The sequence below is a fragment of the Nymphaea colorata genome, chromosome 4, assembly GCF_008831285.2.
Source record: "Nymphaea colorata isolate Beijing-Zhang1983 chromosome 4, ASM883128v2, whole genome shotgun sequence".
Classification (NCBI taxonomy): Eukaryota; Viridiplantae; Streptophyta; class Magnoliopsida; order Nymphaeales; family Nymphaeaceae; genus Nymphaea; species Nymphaea colorata.
Genome location: NC_045141.1, coordinates 7,352,608 through 7,376,777, shown reverse-complemented (window position 1 = coordinate 7,376,777; position 24,170 = coordinate 7,352,608). Strand labels below are relative to the sequence as shown.

The 24,170-nt window shown below is 39.5% G+C and overlaps 1 long non-coding RNA gene across 2 annotated transcripts; it reads left to right on the top strand.

The window, feature by feature from the left end:
* Positions 1–1,109: 1,109 nt before the first annotated feature.
* On the top strand, positions 1,110–23,824 carry LOC126409973 (uncharacterized). Of its 2 annotated transcripts, XR_007573040.1 has the most exons (3): positions 1,110–1,378; positions 1,595–2,036; positions 23,781–23,824. It is a non-coding gene; the product is annotated as an uncharacterized LOC126409973 (long non-coding RNA). The 2 variants fall into 2 exon arrangements; XR_007573039.1 differs by lacking the exon at positions 23,781–23,824 and having other exon boundaries at positions 1,595–2,250.
* The last annotated feature ends 346 nt before the right edge of the window (positions 23,825–24,170 follow it).

Below are 24,170 nucleotides of genomic sequence, written 5' to 3'. Positions count from 1 at the left end.
ACATACTATTACTGCTACTAAAAAGTTATGGAACTATAGATGAAACTAGATATTTCTCATTTGCATAGAATTGGACATATCAAGTTATGTGTTGAACCGACGCAATTATGAAGCAATTCATATGATCTCCAATTTAAAAACGTTTATTAAACTTATATATGTACACACGTCATCTTCACGTTTGTAAAGTCGGTCAATTTTACAAGATGGTGTTTCTGATATATAAATGAAATCTGCAAGTGAAATGACTTTGGGCAGTTCAAAAATTTCACAAAAGAAATTCTAAATGTAATTGAGTGGTATGATGCATTCACTCTCTTTTATATATATATATATATATATATATATAGAGAGAGAGAGAGAGAGAGAGAGAGAGTTTTCTGTGTTTTCTTGGTCTACCTATACTTTGGTTTGTTGGGGCTGATTATTTGTGCACTATGCAGCACCTGTGCCGCAATGCGTGCATCTTTACTTGATCTGTTTCTATAACATTGTATAAATGTGAGTATCTTCTCTGAAACAATTGGACGAGATATTTTTGACATGTGTCTTCTGCTTTGCATTTCCATCACAAGCTCTGTTTTTCATCTAGTGCTTTGTTCTTTTTATGGTATCAGAGCTTTAGGTGTTTTTTGGTCTCTCCTTCCTTCTCTAAACTAGTCAAGGCTTAAATCAACCGGTCAAACATTCTGTCTCTGGTTGACAACTTTGATTCATCAGGTTTGAAGCTCACATCAAATGACATCAATGTTGAGTTCTCAAACCCTTTTTCTTAGGGCTACACAATGAGTGGAGCCAACTCGGGCTGACTCGAACTTGCTCGAGTAAACCCGACTTGAGCTTGACAAATTTTTTTATATGAGTCAACTCGAGCTTACATGTAAGCTCGAGTTTATTAGTGAGCCGAGTTTGAGTTGTATTGACTCCACTCAACTAAACTCGACTGAACTCAATTATTTGCTTTTTCTTACTAAGTTTACAAATTTTTCATTGTCTTTTTTTTTTTGCCCTCCCATCACCTCACTTTTTCCTAAAACCATCATTACTTTTCCATTCATTTGCATCCTCATCATTACTTTTTCACCCTCCTTCATTCCTCTTCTCTTCTTCTCTCTACTCGCCCATGCTCCCTTCATCCTCACCCATCCCATCATTAATTTTTTTTCACCTGTCATTCATTTTTTCCTCTCTTTTTCTCTCTCCTCACTCACGATCCCTTCATTGTCATCCATCGTTTTATTTTCCCTCATTATTTTTCTCTCATCTTTCCTCACTCTGATGAAAGCTTCCTCCATCATCCGGTGATGGCAGATGGCAACATCCATCGTCATGGCGACGCTGGTGATTCAACAACTGGTGGCAGCGGGTGAGACCAAAGGTAAGTCTTCTGCAACCCTTTTTCTTCCTTCCTCTTCTTGTTTGTTTCTCTCCCTCTTTAGTGAAGGTTTGAGCTCTCAGAAATCCTCTTGGGCTCGAGCGAGGGTTTTGATGCTCCCTTTGCTCGAGCGAGGGTTTTGATGCTCCCTTTGCTCTCAGAAATCCTTGATCTATTTTTTTAAGGTTTTTGTCATTGTTATTCTTCTTTTTTCTACAGAGGCCACTAAAACTCAGCTCCCATTATCTCGCCTATGCAGACATCTTCCCCAGCTCCTTATGTATTAAGGAAAAAAGAAGTCACGCCTCTGTTAAACTAAACAAATTAGTAAATGAGCCCAACTCTAGTTGAGATTGAGTTCCATCATTGTCAACTAAATCGAGTTTGGGCTAACTTTTGAAGCTCAGCTGGAGCTCGAATCGAGCTCAAGTTGAGCAAAATACGAGTGGAGCCAAGTTTGAGTTGGCTGAGCTTGAGCTCGACTCAGCTCGTGTGCAGCCCTACTTTTTCTTTCGCCATTCTGATAACCCTGGTGTATTGTTGGTGAACCAAAAATTGAATGGAGACAACTATGACACATGGAGCAGATCACTGTTGATGGCACTTGCTGCAAAGAACAAGATAGCCTTCATTGATGGTTCAATACATGTTCCATATCTTGGTCAGTTAACTCTCTCAGTCATGATATTGCTAGCATCGTTATCTATGCCACCATTGCACAGGAGGTATGGTCAGATCTCTGTGAAAGGTTTACACAAAGTGTAGCACCACGTAAATTTCAGATTAAGAGCACCATAAATGAACTTGTTCAAGAATTAATGTTTGTTTTAGCATATTATACTAAGTTGAAATCTTACTGGGATGAGTTGGCTTCCTATGATCCTCTTCCATCTTGTACTTGTGGTGCAATGAAGCGTTTCTTTGAGATTATGCAAGAAGATAAAGTAGTTTAGTTCCATATGGGACTGAGCGATTCTTATGAACTAGGGGGCAAATCTTGCTTATGGAACCTTTTACCACCTATTGGCAAGGTGTATTCATTGATAGTCCAAGAAGAAAAACATAGAGAGGCCAAGATAAGTCAAGATGAGTCCAGCGACTAATCATGTTGGATTGGCTGCTATCAAATCTGAGAATAGAAATATGAAGGGAAAGAATTTTAGGAGGCAGATGATGCTTTGTACATTTTGTCAAATGAGTGGGCATACTAGAGACCGTTTCTACAAGTTGCATGGATATTCTAAAAAATAAAAAAAATATATAACCAAGGGTGAAATGAATCTTGAAGCAAAGTCTCCAGTTCAACTCAATTCGGCCTCTGTTCGTGCTGCCAACTCAGCTGCTATTGCTAAAAATGATGGTAAGATTGCTACATCTGCTTTAACTATGGATGAGAATCAACAACTGCTCCAGTTGATTAAGGACAAAACCACTATCTCCCAATCCTTCGCTGGTATACCAAACATTAAAGGTAATGATTGGATAATTCATAGTGGAGAAGCAAACATCTAACTTGCTCTATATCAAATTTGATCAGCTCTTCCAAATCCTACAACCTTTTGCTATTTGTTTTCTTGACAATCATTGTGTCTATGCGTCACATCAATGAGATGTTATTTCATCACCATCATTGTTTCTTAGAAACATATACTACATACCTAATTTCAAGTTTAATCTAATCTCAGTTAGTCAGCTTGTCTAATCTTCAAATAGTCTATTGATCTTTGGCTCAACTAATTGTATTATGACCTGAAAACCAAGATGAAGATTGGCTTGGGTGATCTCCGGAGTGGTCTATATTACTTTAAAAACAAAACAAACCACAAACCCTGTCATCATGAAGAAGTTTTTTCTTTCAGTTGTGGTGTTTGACACAATATATTAGGCTCAGTTCTAGGAGCCTCCCTTGCTATGACAAGAATCTAATTTTGAATGAAAAACTATGTGAAATCTGTGCTATTTCAAAGCAAACAAGTCCATCGTTTCCGTCTAGTAACATTTCATCAAGAAACTCTTCCATCTTATTCACACTGATTGTTGGGGGCCCTATGTTCAATCCTCGTTAATAGATACCCACTATTTTCTAACCATAATGGATGGTTTCACTCGTGCCACTTGGGTATACTTAATGAAATACAAACATGAAACCAGTTTTCATCTCCAAAAATTTTTAAAATTTGTCAACGTCCAATATAAAGCAAATATTTTAAAGGTTAGATCATACAATGGTACTGAGTTTTTTAATCAAGAATTAAACAATTTTTTCATAAATAATGGTGTCATACATGAACACAGCTGTGTGTATACTTCACAATGAAATGGAGTAGTCTGTTGAGAAACTGAAAGCATACATGAGAAAGAGAGGAGAGAAAGAGAACACACAAGATAACGTGGTTCGGCTAAACAAGCCTACGTCCACACTAACGATTCTCTCTTCAATTATTCAATCAAGAGAGAGTACAAATATTTATAGTCACTGTGTATAATTGAGATCCTTGATTTTAGGATCTGGATTCACAAAATAGACTTTGGCAACATTACGTGAGATTGTTTTAGAAATGGATCTTTCCTTATCAAGAGAAGATCCTTCAGTTTTGAATAACACAGGGTTGGTGTTATCCTCTCCTTGAGTGTCGTCCTCTCCTTCATTGTCGTAGATCCTCTTATCATTCCTGCTCAAGTGATCTTGGTGTCAACAAGATCAAGCTTGCTCCTTAGACAATGAAACCGTGGTCCAGCCAATGCTTTGGTCAAGATATCAGCCAACTGTTCCTGTGAGGTGACAAATTCAATTTGAATTTCCTTTTTGGTGACTTTCTCTCTAACAAAGTGAAAATCAATTTTGATATGTTTTGTTCTTACATGAAAAATAGGATTGGCTGCAAGGTAAGTAGCTCCAAGATTGTCACATTTGAGTATTGGTGGCCCCGTAATGTCAACCTTGAGTTCCTTGAGAAGAGATTTCAATTCAACCAAATAATTTCAGAAGCGGCAGTCACTAGTGCTTTATATTCAGCTTCTATGCTTGATCGTGCTACAGTATGTTGTTTAGTTGATCCCTAAAAAATAATATTTCCTCCAAGCAAAGTAATAAATCCACTAGTTGATCATCAGTCATCTAGGCAGCCAGCCCAATCGGCATCTGCATATGCTTCCAATGTCATAGACTGGTTTCTTCGAATTTGAAGGTCATATGTGCTTGTGCCTTGTAGGTACCGAAGAATGCGTTTGACAAGACCCCAATGATGATTAGTAGAATCATGCGTAAATTGGCATGCTTTATTAACAATAAAGAAAATATTAGGTCGAGTGAGGGTGACACTGCAAGGCTCCAACCATGCTCTTATAAAGAGTAGCATCCTTGAGTCTCTCCCCTTCATGTCGTGAGAGGGGTAAGTTTGGAACAACAGGTGTAACAACATCTTTACATTTCTTCATCCCAGCATTGCTAAGTACATCAAGAATATATTTCTTTTGCAAAAGAAGAAGATGATCTTTGTTAAAGGATACCTCAATTCCAAGAAAGTAGTGAATTTGTCATAAGTCTTTGAGGGAGAAGTGTTGTCCAAGCTTTGCTGAAAAATTGTGTATTTCTATCTTGGAACTGCCAGTCAAAATAATGTCAACGACATAGATCAAGAAATAAATAGTGCTGAAACCAGAATTGCGAATAAAAAGTGACGAATTAGACTGCGATTTTTGAAATTCTTCACTGATAAGAAACTGCTTCAAGCTGTCAAACCAAGTTGTGGGAGCTTGCTTGAGTTCATCAAGTTATTTTTTGAGTTTGCAAACATGATTAGGAAATTCTTGATTCTTGGACAACACTCATTCTCTTTGAAAGGTAATAGACAAAACAAGATGAATAGTTATAGTACCATTGATGCAGTTTTGAAATTCTTCACGGTTGAAGGCAATAGACAAAACAAGACAAATAGTGGTTGGTTTGACAACTGGACTGAAAGTATCAAAGTAATCCACTCATTCTCTTTGATTAAATCCTTTGGCCACTAATCTAGCCTTGTATCTAGTTATAGTACCATCAAAATGCCGCTTGATTTTGTAGACCCATCTGCATCCAATAACATTTAAGTGAGGCTGTCTTGGCACAAGATCCCATGTTTCATTTTTGTAAAGAGCATCAATCTCGCTTTTCATAGCATTAATCCAGTTGTGGTCCTATTGAGCCTCTTTTAGAGAGGTAGGTTCAGTTTGAGGAGTGGTTTGGGTCAATCAGGTGAAGGCTTTAGGCCGTCGGCCTCCGTCTTGGGATCTTGTTATCATGTGATGGGACCTAGCAGACTCAACTAATCGGTTGTTAGGTTCATTATTGAAGGGAGACTCAACGGAATTAGAACCGGTTTGGACAACTGCAGAACGAGGGGGACTAGGAATGATTCTGGGTAACTCAATGAGAGGCGAACTCTCTTTTGACTTGTCAATAGGTCTAGGTTCAATGCTCTCAGATATGGATGAATCTAGCCATCTTGAAATGTTTGAGGGAGTAATAGAAGGACCACAATGAGAGTATAAAAAGCTTCTTTCATCAAATCTAACATGTCTAGATATGATGACATGATTGGAGACTAGATTGCAACAGTTATAACCTTTATGACAGCTTCCATAGCCGATGAAGACATAGGCTTGAGCTTTGGGTTCTAACTTTGAAGAACATCTAGGCCCATTCAATGGATAGATGGTACATCCAAAGGTTCATAGATGATTATATTTTGGAACTTCATGCAAGAGCTTCTCATATGGTGTCATTTGCAAATCTGCAATAGGCAACTTGTTAATAAGGTGAACAACTATTTTAAAATCATCAAACAAGAAGTTTTGTGGCATATTGGCATGAATAATCATGGTAAGTCCCATTTCCACCAGATATCTATGTTTCTTTTCTACTATGACTTTATGTTGAGATGTGTAAGAATATGTTATCCATCGATGAATGCCTTGATTTTCAAGAAATGTGGTAAATTCTTTGCTCATGAATTCCCTTCTTTCATTTGAATGAAAAATTTTAATTTTTGTCTCAAGTTGATGTTATACTATGCTAGAGAAAGTTTTAAAACATGGAAACGTATCACTTTTCTTGGATAAGGGAAAAATCCATGAGAAGCGAGAGTAGTCATCAACTATTAAGAGATAATATATGTACCCTTCTCATGAAGCACATAGTGCTGGGCCCCAAAGATCAGCATGTAACACTTCAAGTGGTTTAGTCGCTTGAAACTCAGCCTTAGAAAAAGGAATTTTATGCATGTTTCCAAGCACACATGAAGAATAGAAATCTAATTTATGTTTGTCATTAGCAGAAATTAAACCAGCAAATTTCAATCAGTTCAATAACTAAAAGTGAGTATGTCCTAGACGTAAATGCCATAACTGAAAATCTAAACAATAATTTTGAGAAACTAAAGAAGTATTAGCAGTCTTTAGTTGACCATCATCTTCAATACTGATAGGATTGCTTTTAGAGTCCTTTCTCCTTTCTCTCTTTCGTCCATCTATAGTGTCCTCCTTTCTCAAGCGGCCCCTTGTGAAGAATCTTGCCCATCTGCACATTCTTAACAGTAAAACCATTAGAGAAAAATTCAATAGAGCGTTGATTGTCTTTGGTAAACCTTGCAACTGACATAAGATTCTTGTGTGCCTTTGGGGCATGAAACATATTTTTCAAAACAAAATATGAGGTTTTGCTAGGTAGGGATACAATCCCTATATTTTTAATTAGCATCTTACTACCATTGCCAACAATAATAGAATTAGATCCATGATAAGGAACTCTACCTTGCACATCTTGATCTGAGTTTGTTACATGGTGGGAGGATCCTGTGTTTGTGTACCAGGCTGAGTCATGAGTGTTGTTGACAATTTCTTGATTACTAGATGCATTGTCAGACTTTCCCATGTTGAGTGCCATAGCCATAAACGCCTTTGGGATATCATAGCACTGTAGAGCTATGTGATTCTTTTTTCCACAGTATTGAAAAGTTACTCCTTGACTAGACTTGTTAATACTATTATTGTTTTTACCATAGTTTCCTCTTCCTCCACTATGGCCTCTACCCCTACTACCATTATAGTTACCACGCCCACACCCCTGGTCAAAGACAAGCCCATGCCCTTGTTCAGCAATAAAGGCAGTGGCAGTGGCTTCAACCTGAGTCAGTTAGGGTGAGGAAAGCATTCCAAGTCGTTGCTCTTGAGTGATTAACATATCATATAATTCAGACCATGAAGGCAGATTTTTAAATGCAGTAACTGTGGTGATGAAAGATTCATATTCAGAACTCAGCCCATTCAAAGTATAGAGAACCAGATCTATATCAAAAACAAAATGTTGCACAGTGCTAAGAGAATCATGTAGAAAACTGATATGTTGAAGATAATCAGTCATAGACAATCCTCCTTTTTTGACGTTTTGTAGTTCTCGTTTGAGTTGAATAATACGAAGATTATTTTGTAAGGCATACTATTTTTCAAGGATGCACCAAGCATCTCTAGCGGTGCCAACACGAACCAGTTGTGACATGACTGCTTGAGGTACAATGACTTTAATCCAACTTAATGTAAGTTGGTCTTTACGATACCATAAATCATAAGCAGGATTTTCTTGTGTGTGTGCTTCATCAAGAAATTTAGGAGGCGCAGAACATTTTCCATTCACATACTTAATCAGATTTTGACTTTTCAAAACAATTTCAATTTGAGAATGCCAGAGGAGATAATTTGATCGATCAAGCTTAAACTGAAACCAAACTTGAGAAAGCATTCCATTGTGTACCTGGTGCAGCAGAAGCAGTTTGAGAGACGCCAGAGGAAGATGACACAGCCATTTTTTTCTCCTTTGGTAGAACTATAGTTGGTGAGCACAAGAACTCCTCTTAAAAACTTATGTGTTGAAGGAGAGACTTCAAAGAATCAGACAGTGCTTTAGACCTTCGGCGTTAGGTCCCTTCATCTCCAATCAACGCCAAATTTTGCCCAAAGATCTCCAAGTCAACTAGGTTTCAGATGATATACTGCCTGACAGCTGATCCCCAGGGACAATCGCACAAGGAGCGACTGATCTGCCGCTGGTCGTCGGCGGAGTGCGTTCTCAGGCTTCTGCAACTCCAGAAAACCAATTGCTAAAGAAAAATCCATAACTCCTCAAAGCATGCTCCAAAAAAACTGAAATTTTGTAGGAAGAATTCTCAAATGTAGACAACTCCAAAGAGCCCTTGCTTGACCTTTCTCGTCACCGAAGCTGACAGCGCCAACCAATTTCGTGATAGGTTCTCAGGCGGTATTCAAGGGTCATAGTCTCAAGCGAGCTTCCAGCAATAGATTCCCCTCAAAAATTCATTTCTCTCACAGGTAGCGTCAAAAATTCTAAAAATTGGTATGGAGATTCCTGAGAAGAAGGCAATTCCAACAAGCTATTACACAACCCCTGGCATCGCCAGAGCTGACAGCGTGGCCAAAATTACGAGTAGGTCATGGCAGCGTATAACGAGAAACAAGAGAGAAAGGACGCAACAGGGGACAGGCGACAAAAAAAAAAACAATACCGACAGGTGACGACGATGATTCTGGCTGAGCACCAGTGTGTTGGAATCGTGACTCCCTGGAGCATGCTGGATGTCCAATGTCACAGTAGAGGACCTTCGGTGGAGACAACACCAAAGGATTTCCGTAAAAAAAAAAAATTGATTGCTCTTCTGCAAGTGTTCTTCTTCAGACAGGCGGAGCTTTTGACTTCAGTTTCTCTCCACCAGCAGCTCCAAAAAATCTGATATTGCATAGATTTAATCCTCAAGTGCAGACAGTCCTAATGAATCCTTGCTCGACTACTAGGGTCACCAGAGTCGATAATGCCGGTGGATTTATCTTGCTGATAACTGTCGGTATTCTCTCTGTTCAACAATTCTTTGATGCTATTGTGATGAATACCAATACTCTACAACTCCAAAACTCTCTTGGCTCTGATACCAAGTTAAGAAACTGAAAGCACACAAGAGAAAGAGAGAAGGAGAAAATGAGAAGAACACACAAGATAATGTGGTTCAGCTAGACAAGCCTATGTCCACACTAACAATTCTCTCTCTATTCTTCAATGATTCAACCAAGAGAGAGCACATATATTTATAGTCACTGTGTAAAATTGATATCATTGATTTTAGGATCTGGATTCACACAATAGACTTTGGCAAGGTTACAGGAGACTGTTTTAGAAATGGATCTTTCCTTATCAAGAGAAGGTCCTTCAGTTTTGAATAACGCAGGGTTGGTGTTATCCTCTCCTTGATTGTCGTCCTCTCCTAGATTGTCGTAGATCTTCTTATCACAGTCGAGCGCAAGCATAGACACATTCTTGCTGTCGCATGTAGCTGAAGATTTCAAGCTAATTTCCCACTGAATTTTTAGGGTGAGCGCATACTAACTACTATATATCTTATAAATAGAACTACAACTTTAGTTATACAAAATAAATCACCTTATGAAATGTTGTTTGGAAGAAAGCCATCTTACGTGTGTGTATGTAAGCAAAGAAAGCACATTCTTTTATGTGTTGATCTTTGATAACTCAAGCCCAACCACTTTCTTACCTATAAACAACCAAAATTTTGCTTCTTTTTTTTTTTAATCGTTTGCCTATATTATATCATAGGAAAGACTTCCCATTGTTATTACCAACTTAGTGACATATGGCAAGAAAGCCTTTAAATGAGTCAGAGCAAATGTTAACACCCAGGTGTGTGGGACAATTGGTGGGGCACAACAAAAAAGGTCAAAACCCTTGCCCTTGCCCCCATCTTTCAGGGTATACACTTACATTCGGTGCTCTGAATAAGGCACCTACATTATGTTTCAACTTGCATATTGGTGTCTCCCTTTTACAGCACATGAATTTTGCAATCTGGGGATTCAAAACAGAGCCTGACCGCCTACCAGCCTCCACCCCACCCATTGTACCGATGCCCTCGATGCTACTTGCTAGTTCAAACTCAAGCTGGGTGCCTTCTCATGAGGGTAGATAGAAGTCAGAAGTGGGGAGGTGGCAAAATGACACTTGAGGGTTTTATGTCTTAGGCAAGCAACAAAGTCTCTTTAGGTGCCTAAGTAAAATACAAAAAAAAGGCAAAACGTTGTGTGTGTGTGTGTGTATTCAATTCCGCACCTATGCATTGGCATGTATCAAGCTCGACATGGAAAAATGAAAAGTCATAATTCCCTTTTTTTCCTGAAAGGAGGGGAACGTGGCACATGTTGAGGTCGTTGAGTTCATCAATTGAACAAGCATCACACACTAACCCACATGATATGTATTTATGTAGGTATCACCTAAGATTGGCCAAACATCAATGCTCTAAAAGGCCCCATGATAGTAAGCATGTTTCTAAAACAACATCTTCAAATTAGTTTCAAAATCACGTGTACGTTCATTGCTAGATAAGATTTGCAAAATATGTATATCAGATATGCCAAGTTGCAACAAAGCTCATTTACCATTTGGTTGCTATACAATGGCGAGAGATGAAAAAAGAATATTTTGCAAAGTACTAGAAAGCTTGAGGACCCTTAACGGCTTTGCATCAAATATTTCAAAATGTGTGCATTTGAACAAAACAAAGTATCACGGTTCAAAAGTCATGACTCTCATATCTTAATGCAACACATGCATCCATTGACAGAAAATCATTGTCAAAGAATATCAGCTTACTGTTGGTCAAGCTTTGGAGGTTTTTCAAAAGCTTATGCTTAAAGGTAGCTTCAAAAAATGACTCTAATATTTACATTTTCTATGTGACAGGTTTGTCGGCATGGTGACTGTCTAAGTTAACATATATTAGACAATATTGTATGATTGTCTCAATTTCTAAGAAAATTTGTGCTGCAATACAATGACTTCATATGCAATGAGTTTAGATTTCAAAGAAAAGATAAATATATAATTATGAAGTTCCAAAACAATGGTGTACTTGTTAATACATAGGGCCTTTAATTTCTTGAGTTCAAGAGATAGGAATCGTGTAATTTGTGAAATTGCATACTATAGATTTGTCATTAAACATTGTAAATGTCACTTATACAAAGACTGAAGTTTGTGATATCCAAATGTGAATGGTACGATGTACTGGGTATGATTGTGACATTAAACAAGACAAATATGAATTCACGTGCATCAAAATCAACTTCAAATGTATAAAAGATGAATCTTTCATCTTAGCATTACAATCACAAGTTTGTTATGTAGAGGACCCGATTGAAAGTGTCACACCCCAAACATTTGACCCTCAAATAATTTTTTTTTGTGAAAACATAGATCATTGAGGTGCGACAACACAATGATTTACATGGAAAGGAGCTATGCAAGTCAAAACAAAGGGGAAAACTTTTTATTATATAATAATTTTAGTTCATACACAAATCACATTATGTTTCCCAACAATACATATGACAAAAATGCCTCAAATCACAACACTGACACCTAACAAAAACAAGACATCACTAAGACCAAAATAAGACGCGCAGACACTACAATAGACCCAAGACCTCCCCAATAGGATGTGAGTATTGCCATCTGATCAACCTGCTGCCCGGGTCTACCAAAACTTGGAAAAGAAAAACAACTGAAGGCTTAGCCTTCGCAGTATGGAAACATATCAGAAAAATCCTTAACCATCTAAGCTAAGGGCAAAAATATGAGATATAGCAATTACAGACACAAATCATTGCTATGTCGTGATAGGGCATGCAATCACATGACTTGTCATGGAAGCCCCTCACATATACCACGACATGTAAAAGCCACTCGATGGCCACACTAAACATATTTAACAATCACATTCACTTCATCCACAAACACTTCATTCACATTCTTTTTATTTACATTAGCTTTAGTGAATTGACAGTTCATGTGGGTGCAAACACAAGCACGTGCAGTCAAGAGACAATTCTCGTGGTCGCCTGAAACGACATGGATCCATTCACACTGCAGTGGAAGAGCAATCATCCATGGATCTGTGAATTCTAAGGAGAGTTTCTCAGCCTTCCCTAGGACACCTAGTTTGGGAAGGCTGGAGCCCAACGCTCCATGCACATCACGCAATGATACCTTGGGCCTTGCACTGCCTGCACTCTGAGTAGGCAAGACTAGTGGCGAAGGCGGGACATCTCCCAAACACATTTCCATAACCCACTGGCCTCTCATCTGTTATTCTTTCTTGCTTATCATTATGAAACTACATTCACAAAATGACCGGCTAGCTCATGAGGTTGGTTCACTTCGTGAGTACACATCATACCTCCAATTTCCACATGAGGGATACATATATAATTTACAATCTTAGCTAGCCGTCATAACTTTACGGGTACAACTACCTCCAAAGACATTCAACTACGTTATGCCCATGACAATGCATATATAATATGCTGCAACATTCACATCATTCAAACATATCAATCACATTTTTCAAAACTTAGCTGAACCATGGATAGTATTCTTGATTCGTGATTGGCTCGTAGCTCTCCTATGCAATTATCATTCTAAGATGTTTTTTAATGCACCATCGGGGTTGAGGAGATACTCGACTCAATACCCCACCTCATCCATTCTAAACAATTATCATTGCTAGCATGCACATGCAATTGCGTAGTAATTTTCAAAACAAAACTTATAATAATTTTCAAAACAAAACTTATCTCATAACAATCCAATCACATGCATACATTCACTCAATCACAACACGGTCATAGGATCCAGCCATCCTGAAAACACGCATTCAAAGCTTGGCCCCAACAGGGATTTGCCTGGAATGTCACTGTACCTATTGCACTTCCCCAAAATACCCAAAATGCCTCGAGCTTTAAATCTTGTCGCCCAATGTCTACTTGACGTCCCTGGTGTACCTGCAAACATAAGCAAGCGGAAATTTCTCTACTTGTTTTTGCTTTACAATCAACACAAGTATAAAGTAGAATGATTGAGGTGTAGGTCATCACCTCAAGAGGGTGTCGACTGGTAGTATCGGCCCACAAAGCCCTCCGATAGGTCTCTTGCAACTCTCGGAGGTTATGACCCAATGATCTACACTCCGAGCTTTGATTCAACCCATCACTAATATGTTCCTCACTTGCTTTCTTAGTTGAGGCATCTTACCAACAATTACACCCAACTTACGTACTCTTTCCCAACCAACAATACAATATGCACATCGACAATATCATGTGCCACGTGTTTGTAACAATAGTTCTAAACCTTTTACACAATATCAAAATCTCTACCATGCTTCCTAATCGCTTCAAAAATCAACCCATCATGCTAAAAAGATAGATATACACGTGGATCCTCGTCCCTCCAAAATAGTCTTAGACCTTCCCCAAAAAGCAAAGTCGCTAGCATGCACAATCAATAATTATACATGCGCTAACAGAAATTATTAGACAAGTTAGGCTCGGTTAGGCCTCGCTCACCCCACTCTTAGAATCCAAACTGCTATAGTGCTCCCGACAACAACCTCAAGTATTCAACTAAGTGCCAATGCCAACGATTGCTCACTGCCATCGCCAACAACCTGGCCTTGTTGTTGGTAAGAAGGAGAAGACGAACTTCTCTAGCTGAAATCCAACCAAAGAACAGTAAATTTGATGAGTGAGCAGGAGAGAGATCAAAAGAAAGGTCTGCCATGAGAATGGTGCATCCGACAGTGAGGAGTTGGTTCGGCTGAAGGTGGGAAACACTCGCAGTGAATAAAAACTGGTGGGAGAGAGAGTGTGCAGAGAGGGAGAGGAAAAAAAAAAGTCGTGTGAGACTAGCGGTGGAGAGAGGAAGCGAACAAAGGGATGGGAAAGGGTTGTGCAGGAGGGAGTGTGCGAGAGAGAGGGTGTTGACAGAGAGGGGAGACTGATATAGAGAGAAGGTTTGGGCAGAGAGGAGAGACAAGAGAGTGGCGGAGGGAAACAATACTGGAGAGAGGGCGTGCGAGGAAGGAGATGAGAGGGTGAGTGAGGAGCGCAGGAGGAAGAGGGGGACCCGACAGAGGAGAATCGGGAGAGAGGGTGGGGTGACAACGAGAGAGGGAGGAGGAGAAGAAAGAAGAAGAAGAAAGAAGAAGAAGAAGGAAGAGATAGAGAGAGAGAGAGAGAGAGAGACTGACTGGCTTACCTACACACCGCTGCTGCCACCGCTGCCACCGCCGTCATCACCTTCGTCGTTGTTGTTCCTTCTGCCTCTTGTTTCACTGTGGCACCTACCCACCAGTGAGATTAGAGAACGAAGAAGAGGGGGACGCTGAGGAAGGCGAGGGAGAAGAGCCCCCTCGTCAGGCTCTTCACGCGGGTTGGTTCGAGTCCGGGTCTGGACCCAATCCGACCCACCTGCACAAAGTCGAGCGTTACATTCTACCCTCCTTAAATAAAATTTCGTCCTCAAAATGTAGATCATACCTCAATGCAAGAACAAGTGTAGATTCTTCTTTTGCATATCATCTTCGAGTTCCCATATGCTCTACTTCAACCCATGGTGTTGCCATTCCACTTTTACTTTCCCTTAATATCGAATTGAAAAATGCCTTTAGTAGGAGAAATTTTCAAAAACACATGATCACCAACCTCAAAAGCCAACTCTCTACGTTGAATGTCGGCAAAACTCTTTTGTCTGCTCTGTGCCATTAATAACTTTTTCCTATCAATTGTACTTGGTCAGTGTAATGGTGCAATACTAAAGGGTTCTCGATCTTGCCATCACCAATTTTGGTCCAACAAGTTGGCGATCTGCATGGTCTTCCATACAAGGCCTCAAAAGGTGTCATCCCGATACTAGAGTGATAGTTGTTATTATATGCAAACTCTGCCAATTCACATGTTTATCCCATTCTCCTTTCCAATCTAAGACATATGCACACAATATGTCCTCTAAGGTCTGAATGGTCCTTTCAGATTGCCCATCAGTTTGGCTGTCCTTAGCTTAAGCTTGGTACCCAATGCCTTTTGTAATTGCTCCCAAAACCTACAGGTAAAACGTGAATCACGATTTACAATAATAGACTTTGGCACTCCATGCAATCTCACTATCTGGGCAATATATAACTCCGCGAGACTTTACAATGATTGACTGATTCTGATTGGTAGAAAATGAGTGAACTTCGCAAGTCGATCAACAATCACCCATATGGCATCATGTTGTGTTCTGGTGTAAGGCAAACCAATCACAAAATCCATCGTAATGTCCTCTCATTTCCACACTGGAATATCAATCCTCTACAACAGGCCTTCTAGTCGTTGATGTTCTGCCTTGACCCGCTGGTAAACTAAGCATTTTGCTACATATTCTGCAATTTCACGCTTCATTCTAGGCCACCAATTTTTTTTTTTTCATATCTTGAAACATCTTTTTGCTGCCAGGGTGTATGAAAAATTTAGATTTGTGAGGTTCATCATACTGCATAACGTCGTCTTAGCATGTCTGCTCAAAGCATCAACCACCACATTCGCTTTTCCTGGATGATATGATATTTTGAAATCATAATATTTTAAGTATTCAATCAATCTTTTTTGCCTCTTTGCCTCATATTGAGATCCTTTTGGGAAAATACATACTTCAATTACTTGTGGTCTGTAAACACCTCAAATATTGTCTCATAGAGATAGTGTCTCCATATTTTGAGTGCGAACACTACCACTCCCAATTCCAAATCATGAGTGGATAACGTTTCTCATGTGCTTTCAATTGTCTTGATGCATAAGCCACTACACGGCCATGTTGCATCAGTGTACACTACATATCCGGAATGACCCGATGGAAGTGTAAAAATAGGGGTGGTGGTAAGCTTGTCTTTCAAAGTTTGGAAGCTCCTTTCACACTCTTCATTCCATACAAACTTTACTCCTTTTCTCAATAGCTTAATTATGAGTGTAGCTATTTTCGAAAAGTCTTAAATAAACCTACGATAGTATCCTGCCAATCCTAAAAAACTTCTAACCTCAATTACGCTGCATGAAACTCGATCTTTTGAGATCACATGACCAATGAAGTTTACTTTCTCTAACCAAAATTCACATTTTGAGTACTTGACGTATAACTTATGCTTACGCAAAATACTCAACACACTCCTTAAGTGATCTCTGTACTCTGCCTCACTATCTGAGTACACCAAAATATCATCCACAAAGACAATAACGAACTGATCCAAGTATTTTTAGAAAATCAGATTCATGAGGTCCATAAACACTGTGGGAGCATTGGTCAACCCAAAAGGTATGACCCTGAATTCATAGTGCCCATATCTAGTTCGAAGGGCAGTCTTAGCAATATCTTCTACCCGACTCAAGAGTTGATGGTAACCTGTCCTCAAATCAATTTTGACAAATACCTTCACATTAAGTCTTCACTTCTAAGAAGTAGATACTTATTCTTGAGGGTGATTTGATTCAACATGCGGTAATCTATACACAAGCACATTGTTCAATCCTTCTTAACAAACAACACAGATGCTCCCCAATGTGACACGCTAAGTCGAATGAAGCCCTTATCTAAGATCTGTTGTAATTGCTTCTTCAATTCTTCTAACTTTGTCAGTGTCATTCGGTATGATGCCTTAGAAATAAGAGCTATCCCTAGTAACAAATCTATCTTGAATTCAACTTCTCGTGTTGGAGGCAAACCCGATAGCTCTTCTGGAAACACATCGGGGTATTCACTCGCAATGGCAACATCCTCTAACTTCACTGGCTCAGTCTCATTGGTTAACACATTGATAAAAAATGCAACACTCTCCTTTTCTAACAAGCGTTTAGCTTTCAGTGCAGACACTATTATCTTATCAGTTCGACTGACTTTTCGAGCTTGGAATTCTACTGGTTGTATCTAATTAGTCAACAACTGTATCTGCTTCTTCCTACAATCTATATTGGCATAATGCTTATATAACCAATCCATGCCTAGAATAACAACGAATCCACTAAGATTTATGATCACCAACTGTGCAGGTAAGTGATATTGATGGATCTCCACGTCTACATCAGGTGGATACTAGCTACATGAATCTTGAACATGCATAGCGCTGACCACTTTTAAGATATACAACATTGTCCTAGTTGACACTTCCAGTGAAATGGCAAACTGACTAGATATAAAAGAATGAGTCTTCCCTGCATCAAACAATACTCTAGCAATGTGAGAACCAACAAGAAATGTACCTTCAATAAGATTGTGCGCCTGAAGCTCCTCCACAGTAGTTGCATAGACGCGTCCAGTCGTCTTTTCAACACTAGAAGGACCGGCCTTGGGCTTCTTCAGCTCTCTCCCCCGCATTGTAGGGCAATCTTTGATGAAATGTCTCATCCTTCCACAATGCAAACACGCTCTGGTTTCCCGATAGCACGATTTTTTGGGGTGCACATGTGAGTAAGTAGGCACCTCGGTAGAGTTGGAGTAGTTGTTGCCCTTGTGAGGTGTCACTGCGGTTTGGCTTGTTTCGCCTGAATGCTCGGTCATCATGCCTCTCATAAGGCTTTGCCCTGCCTGTAAAATGGTAGTGCTTGACCTGCGTCCACCTACCGTGTGAGTGCTGGCCTGTTTTCTTGTGATGGTCCTTTTGAGTTCTAGCCCAATCCTCTTTTATGTGTCTAGCTATGGTGACCGCCTCGTCCAAATCGCGTGGCCTGCTGGACATCACCTTGCTTCACAGCCCGTCGCACAAACTTGTCTGTTTTGGCTTTATCTGTGGTATAGAGGTGTGGGAAATACACCTCCAAGTGCCAATACTTGATAACATACTCTTCCAAGCTCATATGATTTTGCAGCAATTCAAGAAATTCCTGTATTTTTTGTTTCTGGCATGTGCTGGGAAGTAAGTGTTGAAGAATCTTTGAACTGCTTGCATGAGATTGACTATTGGCCAACAAACCGAATCTCACGGGTTGATTGCCACCACCGTTTGACATCACCTTTTTAGCAAATATGAGTCATAGTTTACTTTGTCTCCTTCTAGCATCTTGAGAAGTTCAAAGATGCGTTTAACCTCTTCAACCAATTTTTCTGCCATGTCTGGGTAGTCATTTTCAGTAAAGACTGGGGGCTGCATTGACATAAATTGCTTGAATGACACCGAAGTCGCCTTTTCCTTAGGTGGTACAGTAGTGTATCCTATAGGAGACGAGTGAGTCCTTTGATTACTAACCATCAACTGTACTAGACAGGTCAGTGTCTGCAAGGTCGTCAGCAGTATAGTCCGCTGATCCACAAGTGCAGTCTGCCTTGGTGGGGTTTGGGCACTCACACATGTCTTGGCGAATGGTTGCCCTGACGTACTATCGTCTAGTGGGATATGCACATCTGAATGACTCTTTTTGTGCCTCTATAGGTGGCCCACGTCGCTTCTTACCCCTACATTGGTACTTCATATATACAACCAAGAACCATCATTCTTATTATAAGGTCTGAGACAACTTTTAAAAGTCTCATTTGCAAAGATGCATTATAACAATCATCAAGACATCAATCCCTCATCTACGTATATATCATGGTAAAATCAAAACTACAATAAAAGTTTTATCAAGTAGTGCATACCTGGGCAACGCGGCTTCACAGATAGGCTTTAATTCACATCCATAGTAGGGTTTTGCCATAGCTCTGATACCAAAGCTATCACACCCCAATCCTTTGACCCTCAAATAATTTTTTTTGTTGTTAAAACATAAAACATTGAGGTGCAACGACACAACGATTTACAAGGAAAAGAGCTATGCAAGTCAAAACAATGGGGTAAACTTTCTATTATATAATAATTTCAGTTTATATACAAATCACATCTTATTTCTCAATAATACATATGACAAAAATACCCCAAATCACAACAATGATGCCTAACAAAAACAAGACATCACTAAGACCAAAATAAGATGCACCGGCACTACAATTGACCCAAATCCTCCTCAGTAGGATTTGAGTAGAGCCATCTGATCAACCAAAACCTAAAAAAGAAAAACAACTGAAGGCTTAGCCTTCGTAGTATGAAAACATACTAAAAAGATCCCTAACCCTCTAAGGTAAGGGTTCAAATATGAGATATAGCAATTACGGAAGCAAATCATTGCCATGTTGTGATAGGGCATGCAGTCACTTGACTTGTTATGGAAGCCCCTCATATATAGCACGACATGTAAAGGCCACTCGATAGCCACACTAAACACATTTAACAATGACATTTACTTCATTCACATACGCTTCATTCACATTCTTTTCATTTACATTAGCTTTAGTGAATTGACAGTTCCTATGGGTGCAAACATAGGCACGTGCACACCACGTGTGACCTACAATCGGGACAAAACCCCTGTGGTGGCCCGAAATGATATGGATCTATTCATGCTACAGCGGAAGAGCAATCATCCATGGATGTTTAAAGTCCAAAGAGAGTTGCCTTGCCTTTCCTAGGACACCTAGTTTGGGAAGGCGGGAGCCCAACGCTTCAAGCACACCACACAATGATACCGTGGAGCCTTGCACCGCCTGCGCTCTGAACAGGAAAAACTTGTGGCGAAGGCGGGACATATCCTAAACACATTGCCACAACCCACTAGCCTCTCATCTCTTATTTTTTCTTACTTATTATTATGAAAGCACATTCACAAAATGACCAGCCAGCTCATGAGGTTGGTTCACTTCACGAGTGCACCCATACCTCTAATTGCCTCCACACGAGGGCTACACATATAGTTAACAATGTTAGTTAGCCGTCATAACTTTATAAGTACAATACCTTCCAAAGACATTCAATTGCGTCATGCCCATGACAATGCATATGAAATATGTTGCAATATTCATAAAATTTAAACATGTCAATCACATCTTTCAAAACTTAGCTGAACCACAAGGAGTAGTCTCGATCTGTGATTGGCTCGTAGCTATCTATGCAATTATTATTCTTGGATGCTTTCTAATACACAATCAGGGTCGAGGAGATACTCGACTCGATACCTCACCTCATTTGTCCTAAATAGCTATCATTGCTAGCATGCACATGCAATTGCATAGTAATTTTCAAAATAAAACTTATCTTATAACAATCCAATTACATGCATACATTTATTCAATCACAATATGGTCATAGGATCCAACGATCCTAAAAACACACATTCAAAGGTTGGCCCCACGCAGGGATTTGCCTGGAATGTCGCCATACTTATCGCGCATTGCCAAAAGACCCAAAATGTCTCGAGCTTCAAATCTTGTTGCTCAAGGTCTACTCGACGTGCCCAGTGTACCTGGAAACATAAGGAAGCGGTAAGTTCTCTACTTGTTTTTGCTTTACAATCTACACAAGTATAAGGTAAAATCATTGAAGCGTAGGTCATCGCCTCAAGAGGGTGTCAACAGGCAGTATCGGCCCACAAAGCCCTCCAATAGGTCTCTTCCCAACTTTCTGAGGTTATGACCCAATGATTTAAACTCCGAGCTTTGATTCAACCCATCACTAATATGTTCCTCACTTGCTTTCTTAGTTGAGGCGTCTTGCCAACAATTACACCCAACTTACATACTCTTTCCCAAGCAACAACACAATACGCACATCGACAGTATCATGTGCCACGTGTTCATAGCAACGGTTCTAAACCTTCTCCACAATATCAAAATCTCTACCATGCTTCTTAATCGCTTCAAAAATGAACCCATCATGCTAAAAAGATAGATATACACGTGGATACTCATCCCTCCAAAATAGTCTTAGACCTTCCCCCAAAAGCAAAGTCGCTAGCATGCATTCTAAATCGTCAAATCTTAAGTTTAGCATGCACAATCAACAATTATACATGTGCTAACAGAAATTATTAGAAAATTTAGTTCGGTTAGGCCTCGCTCACCCCACTCTTAAAACCCAAACTGCTTTAGTGCTCCCGGCAGCCACCTCAAGTGTTCGACTAAGCGCAAATGCCAATGATTGCTTGCTGCTGTTGCCAACAACACGGTCTAGTTTCTGGTAAGAAGGGAAAGACAAACTTCCCTAGCTGAAATCCAACCAAACAACAATAAATATGATGAGAGTCAGCCGGAGAGAGATCAGAAGAAAGGTCAGCCGTGAGAATGGGGCATCCGGTAGTGAGGAGCTGGTTTGGCTGAAGGTGGAAAACACTCAGAGTGAAGAAAAACTGGCAGGAGAGAGAGTGTGCAGAGAGGGAGAGTGCTCGGTTGAGGGAGAGGAAAAAGAAAAGCCAGTCGTGTGGGACTAGTGTTGGAGAGAGGAAGCGAACAGAGAGATGGGAGCGGGTTGCATGGGAGGGAGCGTGCAAGAGAGAGGGTGCTGACAGAGATGGGAGACTGATAGAGAGAGAGAGGGTTCGGGCAGAGAGGAGAGACAAGAGAATGGTAGAGGGAAACAATACATGAGAGAGGGCAGGCAAGGAAGGAGACAAGGGGGCGAGTGAGGAGCGCATGAGGAAGAGGGGGACTAGACAGAGGAGAATCAGGATAGAGGGAGGGGCGACAACAAGAGAGGGAGGAGGAGAAGAAAGAAGAAGAAGAAGGTAGAGAAGAGAGAGAGAGACTGATGAGCTTACCTACGCACTGCTGCCACCGCCGTCATCACCTCTGTCGCCGATGTTCCTTCCGCCTCCTCTTTCACTGTGGTGCCTACCCACCAACGAGATGAGAGAACGAAGAGTCCCCGTGTCGAGCTCTTTATGCAGGTGGGTTCGGGTATTGGTCTGGACCCGATCGGCCTACCTACACAAAGTCGAGCATTACAGAAAGTGATTAACATGTTGTTACGTTGTATGCTGCATTCAGAAAGGATGAATATTTCTCAAAAAAAAAATGATTATATCCCAATTGGTTGGATCGTAGGTGTGATGATTTACTTCATGGGTGAGGTCTCTAGTTCAAGTCCAAGATGGCCCAGCTGTGCCAAGGAACAAAATAGAATAAGCATCTGATTCCTTCATGCATGCTCCACTTGGCTCGGGGGATATGGCTCAGTTGGTAGCGCTCCGCTCTTGCAATTGGGTCATTGCGCTTACAAGTTGGATGTCTAATTGTCCAGGCAGTAATGAGAGTATCTTGTACATCCGTTATGGTTGTTCATTCCAAGAATCTCCGTTCCAGAACTCTACTTGAGATTTCCATCTCATTTCGCTCCTCCCTTCTGCACATAATACAATAACAAAAGAAATAATTCATAAACAAGACCTAATATTACATCAACTTATACTAAGATTTATAGTACAAATTAATTTCCACTAAATTTATGGATGCATACTTTTTGCCTCTTTTCATCAAGATGTCTCATCATAGATTACAACTAATCATCTAGAATCTTGTACTTCACAAGTTGAGTTTTATGAGCTTCAAAAGTTTGAAAACATTTCTCGTGATTTAGATCTGGGCTGTTCGGGAGTCAAGAGACTGTTTCACATTCATCTGACTCTAGAAATGGCTTTTTTCATGACGATGATTAGCCTACTGAAGCTTAGAAAATCAGCTTAGAAAGATTTTGTTTGTCTCTGATAGTCTCGCTTCACTTTGGCTTTCAAAGTTTAGTTAACCCTTGAGAGAAAAAGACAATAATAATATGCACACGTTTCCAAAAATCTACATTAACTGAGTTGGATTATTTTGACCACTCGTGAAAAATCAACGGTGTGCAGTCTAGGTCTCAAGTATGCATTGCAATATACCTTGTCAAAAATTGTCATTTTCTACTGATTGGTTATTTGGGGATGTTCACGTGTAGTTTATATTTATGGCCATTTCTCAAATTGGTAGTAGCAAGAGCTCGAGTCAATCCATGTGTTTCTTGGTGGGAGTATTGTAAACAAGTTAATTAAAACATAAATTAATCTTTAGTGAATAAAATTATTAGTAATTGAATAACATTGTTACCCAAACAAGTTTCATCTCATGTCTCATCTTCAATGCTCTCATACGTCAATGGTATATATTGTCTCTGAAAAGTCATCTAACAAAAGAATATATTACTAAATAATAAATGAACATACATATAAACAAGTGTAGAACAATAGTGCCATCATCTATCAATGCAAAATAACATTCAAACATTTTATCATGTCAATCCATGGGTAAACATATAACTATTATGACAAATTGACTATGTAAGCAATAATATATGTGTAATTCATACCAACTACCTCTAAGAGAATGATTAACCACAAGTTCTTATACATCCTCCCTAACACAAGTTACATTGACATTGACATTATCTACATCAGCAGGTAGCACATTATGTAGGTCTAGATATATATATATATATATATATCATTATTACTGTCAACCACTTCTCTTTATAAAATGTCATACTTGTTCTTAATGCTGCATTTTGTACTTCAACTTGACTCTCCTTTGTGCTTACATTAGAAAACTACAAAGGTTTGACACCTAATATTCTCATTCTACATACAGACCCTGTCTATCTTCTCCGATCACTTGGGATAGTACATCACAACTGCAGTGAATCAGGTGCTCTCTTGAGAAAAGTAGATATCATTTCCTTTAGCTGTTCCTAATGCACAATATATAAGCAAAGTTATTGTACAGTAACATATATACTATTGTGTGAATGACAAATGTATACAACACTTACAACAACACTATTAGTTTTGAGGTTAGAGTAGTTTGTATTAGTGCTACTTCGAGTAGCAATAAAAACTTCAATGTGTGAAGGCTCAAGTCCATATTCTACAAACTGTACAAAGGAATATATCAAATTGAGTAGTCAATATATATATAGTTAAACATTATTTAACTATAGATATAAACTCAAAATATTGTCAAATTATATTTTACTTTCTT